General features: G+C 54.5%; 1 protein-coding gene across 1 annotated transcript in view; it reads left to right on the top strand.

Moving 5' to 3' along the window:
* Positions 1-165: 165 nt before the first annotated feature.
* LOC111847716 (alpha-1,6-mannosylglycoprotein 6-beta-N-acetylglucosaminyltransferase B-like) overlaps positions 166-6,861 on the top strand; it is a 40,547-nt gene continuing 33,851 nt past the window's right edge. The window contains exon 1 of the mRNA XM_023819134.2: positions 166-262. The gene's annotated coding sequence lies outside the window, so the exon portion shown is untranslated. The remainder of the gene's footprint in view (positions 263-6,861) is intronic.

Below are 6,861 nucleotides of genomic sequence, written 5' to 3'. Positions count from 1 at the left end.
AGATGATCACTTAAAAAGCAATGAGACTGTCACCTATGGGAGCAAATGTTGAGAATAGAAATGCAGTGTCCTGCCAGAGAAACAGAGGAAAGCCCAGAAAAGGCTGCGACTTGGCTTACTGAATGATACTGTATCAGTCAGAGGAACAGCATTCCTCTCAGAAGAGAGAAGATGGCGAAAAGAGTTCCCTGCAGGAGAAGAACTTCTAGGAGAAAGTCCGAGGTCTAAAATGAGGTGGTTTGTACTTTTCCGTGAAGACAAGGTAAGCTCATGTCTAATTCCTCAATAGTTTTGATCACCCTCGGTCATAACTAATCCTTATATGCATAGTGCTGCACCTTAGGCTAAGGTGCAGGGGATCACAAGCTAGGTCCTGGCTTAGTGTTTTGTGTATAACAGGTGCTAAACGCACTATAACCGCCCTGCCTCATTAAGCCACAATTGGATACGTGTCCTCCCAGCCCGGCAGCTGTGTTCCGGAACAAAGGAGGTGGTTCTGCCCAGGAGATGCCCAAACAGTACAACATTCTGCCAGAAGTAAATGTGTGTGCTGTTTGGAAATGTGGAAAACCTCCTCATTTATAATGGGCAATACATTTCTCAGAAATGGATGGGAATTATATGGCAAATGCCAAAGCATACGGCCAATCTGTGCAGTCAAATCACCACAGTCTTCAGGATACCATTTGGCAGTGAATAGTCATGTTGGGATTAGAGGCAGATTTTTGATGCAGTCATTCTTAATAAATATTTCCTTGGTTAAGCCACCACCTGAATATGGGTGGATCAGTGTCTGCAGTTAATTTGGTGTTTAAGGGATATTTCAATAATTGTCATTAATCTATGCGGATTTGTCAAACTCCAAGAACAAGCTGTTATGAAAGTTTTTACCTCTGACTTGGTGAGGATGATGGATATCGCATCAGAAAGTGAATGGTAAGCAGGGGCACAACTTAAGAATTTTTTCTACTAGCCCATTGGGCTAGTTCAGTAAAAATGTACTGGCCTATATATTTTCACTAGCATGCAATGTGATACTGAAGCATGAAGAGCAATGAAAGCCAGTCACATCTTACAATAATGAATTACCATCAGGGTTGGGGCCATTCCGGAATGGATTCATCAATTCCAATTCAAATCAGGAAATGGAACTGGGATTGGAAAAAAAACTATATGGAAAAGAATTAGAATTGAATTCTAAGTTCAGGGAGATTTAAATTCCAACTCCAGTTCCATTTCCTGATTTGGATTGAAATTGATAAATGCATTCCGGAATGGCCCCAACCCTGATTCATTTATTAATTTCTATAAACAATTTCCTCATTCAGAGCACCATGTGGTCAGCACACAGCCAATCCCTATCAGTCATCCAGCTGTCCAAAAATGTTCTGATTCTCACATCATCATGTGAGAATTTTAATGTACAGTGTCAGCATCGGGCTCCGGTGATCCGAGAAGCAGGGAGACGGAGTCAGGAAGTCGAGTGCAAACGGGGTTTAATGCTCGAGAGACAGACAGGCAGGGACACCGACGGACACTACAATGACAAGTCTGGCATACATGGGGAGACGCGGACTCATATACACAAGACTAGGCAAACGAAACAGGAAACAGCTGGGCACAATCAGGAAAGCACACGTGGATAATGAGGGGGCGTGGCACACATCGGGAGCGGACGGAGCGGGGCGTGACAGAACCCCCCCCCAAAGGCGCGCACACCGGGCGCGCCTGAGAGGAGGCGACGGACGGGACCGGGGAACAGGACCTGGAAGACAAGAACAAAACCATCAACGAGACCAGGGAAACAGGACAGAGACACAGAACAGGAACAAAGACGAGAAAAAGGACAAGACACGACAAAGGACAGGAAACGCAGACAAGCAAACAGAGAAGAGGGACACATCGGGGACACCCACAGGCGACACGAAGGGGCCAGGAGTGTACAGAGGAGGAACAAAGGGACGAGGAACAGACACAGGCGGGACGAAGAGAGAAGGAGCAGACAGGGGAGACCAGACAGGAATGGAAGGGGGACAAAGGGGAGCCCGAGGGAGCCCAAGCGGGCGACGGGCAGCGGCCGGAGGGGCCGCAGGGGAGAGGGAGGAGGGAGCAGGAGGGGACCACCCAGGGGCCAAGGGAACGGGACGAGGGAGTGACGGAGGGGACACGGAGGGAGCAGGAGGGAACACCAGTGCAGGCGGGCAGGAGGGGGAAGCCGCGGCAGGCGGAGGCGCAGCCGGAGCCGGCGAAGGCGCCGTCCGACGCCCAGCCGGAGCAGGGGGGCCCGGAGGCGACCGACATGGAGCCGGAGGAGGGACCGAGGACCGGCACCGAGGATCCAGGGGGGGACCCGGAGGCGACCGCCGACCCCGAGCCGGAGGACCCGCAGGCAGCCACCGAGCCACAGCCAGGGGCCTAACGGGCGAGCCAGGGGGCAGGGCGGGCGGGACCCGGGCCCGACGCCTGTGTCCCCGTCCCTTACGGGACACTGACAGGCGGGGTCCTGGGGGGTGTCGGCCTTGCCGGGGTAAGGGAGAGGGAGTCAGGAGGGAGGCCAAGTCTGGGCAGACAAGTGTCATGGCCTCCAAAGAGGCAACAGGCGGGGCAGCCGGAGCCTCGGGCGTGGCCGCAGGCGGGGCAGCCAGAGCCGCGGGCGTGGCCGCAGGCGGGGCAGCCAGAGCCGCGGGCGTGGCCGCAGGCGGGGCAGCCAGAGCCGCGGGCGTGGCCGCAGGCGGGGCAGCCAGAGGCAAGACGGGTGAGACGGGCAAGTCAGGTATGTGGCCAGCAGAGGGTGCTGCAGGCAGAGCAGGGACCACTGCAGGCGCCTCGGGCGTACGGTCAGCAGGGGGCGCCTCAGCGGCCGCCGCCAGTACGCGACCAGCAGGGAGTGCCGCAGCGGGCGTCACCATCACGCGGCCAGCAGGGGGCGCCGCAGCGGGCAGGACGGGAGAGGCGGCCTCAGACAGGGCCGCGGGCAGGACGGGAGAGGCGGCCTCAGACAGGGCCGCGGGCAGGACGGGAGAGGCGGCCTCAGACAGGGCCGCGGGCAGGTGGCCGGCAGGGGGCGCCTCCGTGGCCACCTCAGGCAGTTCAGGTGCCGGCCGGACAGGCAAGACGGGCAATTCCGGTGCCGGCAGGACAGGCGAGACGGGCAGTTCAGGTGCCGGCAGGACGGGCGAGACAGGCAGTTCCGGTGCCGGCAGGACAGGCACCGCTGTCCCGTGGTCAGCAGGGGGCGCCGCCCCCACGCGGCCAGCAGGGGGCGCAGCAGCGGGCGCAGCCACCACGCGGCCAGCAGGGGGCGCCGTAGCGGGCGCAGCCACCACGCGGCCAGCAGGGGGCGCCGTAGCGGGCGCAGCCACCACGCGGCCAGCAGGGGGCGCCGTAGCGGGCGCAACCTCCACGCGGCCAGCAGGGGGCGCCGCAGCGGGCGCACCCTCCACGCGGCCAGCAGGGGGCGCCGCAGCGGGCGCCGCCATCACGCGGCCAGCCGGGGGCGCATCCGCAGCTAGTGCAGCAGGCCGAACGGGGCCAGCCACCGGGACTGCAGGCAAGTCAGGCAGGACAGGCGGGTCAGGCAGGACAGGCAGGTCAGGCGGGTCAGGCGGGTCAGGCTGGACCGGCGGGTCAGGCGGTGCTGCTGGCATATCGGCGGCGGCAGCAGCAACAGGCGGTGCCGCGGGCAGATCGGCGGCGGCAGCAGCAACAGGCGGTGCCGCGGGCAGCTCGGCGGCGGCAGCAGGCAGCGCAGCCGCGGGCAGATCGGCGGCGGCAGCAGGCAGCGCAGCCGCGGGCAGATCGGCGGCGGCAGCAGGCAGCGCAGCCGCGGGCAGATCGGCGGCGGCAGCAGGCAGCGCAGCCGCGGGCTGATCGGCGGCGGCAGCAGCAGCAGGCGGTGCCGTAGGCAGGTCCGGAGCATGCAGGTCCGGAGCAGGCAGGAGGGATGCCGAGCGCGTTGGCGCTGTCCCTTTAAGGGCTCTCGGGACTCGGGGAATCGCGTCTCTCACGGCGCGTAAACCTCCGTGGCCCAGGCACGCCGGCCGGAAGCCGTAAGCCGCTAACGGAGGTGGCTTTTCCTCAACGTGAGGTGTACCGGCATCAGCGGCGTCTTCCCCAGCGGGCGTAAGGGAGCAGGCGCCTAGAAAGAGCGCTGCCCCTTCCTCATGCCGCGCTCGGCGTTGCTTACGCCGGTTCCTTCTGGAGCTGGGGGGTGGAGCGGCCGAAGCCGCTTTAAGCTCAGTCGTGCGCTGTGGACGACGCGTCTTTTGCTGGGCGGCGGAGGCTGGAGCTCTAGCCGTCTTGCCCAAGACGGAGAGGGCGTTCGAAGGTGAGTCGGGGGGCGGCTCCCAGGAGGTATATCCCAGCGGGGACAACCAAACAGCCGCTCTCTCCCTTAGCCGACGAAGGGGTTCTTCCACCCTTACGAGAAACTGTTTCTCACCGTGATCGTCTCTCTTCCTCAAGAGCCTCCAACACTCCTTTACCAGCGGGCGCGCTACCGGATCATCACGGAGCTCCAGCAGGTTGGTCCAGTGAAGGACTTCTTCATCCACAGGGAGTTCGTCCCTGACAGCGCTGAGCTTGGTGGGGAGACTTGTCATTCTGTCAGCATCGGGCTCCGGTGATCCGAGAAGCAGGGAGACGGAGTCAGGAAGTCGAGTGCAAACGGGGTTTAATGCTCGAGAGACAGACAGGCAGGGACACCGACGGACACTACAATGACAAGTCTGGCATACATGGGGAGACGCGGACTCATATACACAAGACTAGGCAAACGAAACAGGAAACAGCTGGGCACAATCAGGAAAGCACACGTGGATAATGAGGGGGCGTGGCACACATCGGGAGCGGACGGAGCGGGGCGTGACAGTACAGTAGTTAGTTTTTAACATTTTATTTCAATCTAGCTTGCCAATTCTGTGCTCTGGAAACGGAGAATATAATGCTGAATACTAGTTGATCAGACCCTTTTAGCTGATTGGCTAACTGGGATGAATGGGAAACTGGGATTGGCCAAGAAAACCCTACATATGTCATCATCCCAAATTTTCAGTTTTTTTCAGTCGCTAACAAGCATTTGTCCAACCAAGTGTCAAATTTTCAAAACTCTTAATACAATGTGCACAGCATCGGTCTGTTGTGGCCATACCATTCACAAATTTCATGTCGTTTTCACACAATATGCAGCCAGTCGACACATTTCTACAATGCTTACATTTTCTTAAAAGACAAACTATACCCACCACCAAAATTATGGATCGTTTTTGTCTTATTTACAAATGTTAATACACAACATACCACAATAAAAACAACAATATTCCAAACCTTAGCTACAGTATAAAACATCTACTTCTGCAATAATATCAGCTCAAAAACAACACATCAGCTCAAAAATAAGCTGATAATTAACAAACAATTATACTCAATGTCTAGTTCTACAGTAAGCTTACTGTAAGCTATAAGTATACATATAGGTAACCTATACGTAATAGGTTACAGTACAGTATATGGTGACATGAATTTGCATAAACTTTGTTTCAGAGAGTTATGGAGTTGGAGGCCAATCAGGCCCCTCACAAATTCATCTACATAGATGAGGCAGGATTCAATCTGGCCAAAAGGCGTCGGCGAGGACGAAATATTATAGGAAATAGGGCCACAGTTGAAGTGCCAGGACAGAGAGGGGCAAACATCACAATGTGTGCAGCAATTGCAAATACTGGATTGGTCCTTCATAGATCTCAGGTTGGACCCTACAATACCGAGCGCCTCCTTGCCTTTTTGAATGATCTTCACCAGCACCTGGTTCCAGACCAGGATCAGGAGGGAGAGCACATGAGGACCTTTGTCATCACCTGGGACAATGTGGCTTTCCATCACTCTCAAGCAATCACAACATGGTTTGAAGTCCCCCCAAGACTGGTCGGTCTCTTCCTTCCACCCTATTCACCTTTCCTCAATCCCATAGTGGAGTTATTTTCTGCATGGAGGTGGAAGGTTTATGACCATCAGCCACATGACCAGATGTCACTCCTTGATGCCATGGATGCTGGCTGCAGGGACATCGCAGTTGAAGACTGCCAAGGGTGGATCCGTCATACCAAGCGGTTTTATCCCAGGTGTATCGCCTTGGATGACATCAGATGCGATGTTGACGAAAACATGTGGCCTAACCCCGAAGATTGCCGAGATTAGATAATTTTGTGGTTTTTTTCTTTACAGTGTTTTTTTTCAGTCTTTCCCCCTTTTCATCTGAGCTTTTTTGTTGCTGTTTTTTGTGTGTCCGCTCAGTGTATTTTGTGTGTTTGCTCTTGTATGTTTCATGAATACTTTGTTCACTGTAAGCAATACAGTAAAAGCTGTATACAGTAAAGGAAAAAAAAAAACTGATTTGCTTTTTCCTGGAATGATTTAGAATGTGAACATTAGATGTGGACATACAGTTCCCAACCAAGAAATATAGTGTAAAAACGGTGGATTGCAAGTCTTGCATGCAGTTACCTGTAAAACTGAAACAAAGTCTATGTAGTTTTTGTAATGCCAAAGATTGCCAGTATTTTGAAACCTGGTGCACTTTGATTGACTGCATGTACCTTGTGAACTGAAAACATGCGTTATTGTTTGACAGAATAATTTCATTTTGAGTCAGATTTCCAGTGTTTTGGTAAAGTTAGTGTGTGCAGAGAAAGGTGTATTGTATTTTGAAATGAAGTGCTAGTATATGTTTAACAAAATGTGTTTTTGAGAAGAAAATTAACCATTTGGCCAATTGTGTTTTGTAGGTGTGTGTCTGTGTTACAGTTTTTTCCAATCATTTTAACGCGTGTCTCAATACCATGTCCACTTTTTCACAACACTTAA

Source organism: Paramormyrops kingsleyae, chromosome 5, assembly GCF_048594095.1.
Source record: "Paramormyrops kingsleyae isolate MSU_618 chromosome 5, PKINGS_0.4, whole genome shotgun sequence".
Classification (NCBI taxonomy): domain Eukaryota; kingdom Metazoa; phylum Chordata; class Actinopteri; order Osteoglossiformes; family Mormyridae; genus Paramormyrops; species Paramormyrops kingsleyae.
The sequence above is the reverse complement of the archived record's forward strand: the minus strand, read 5'-3'. Positions and strand labels throughout refer to the sequence as shown.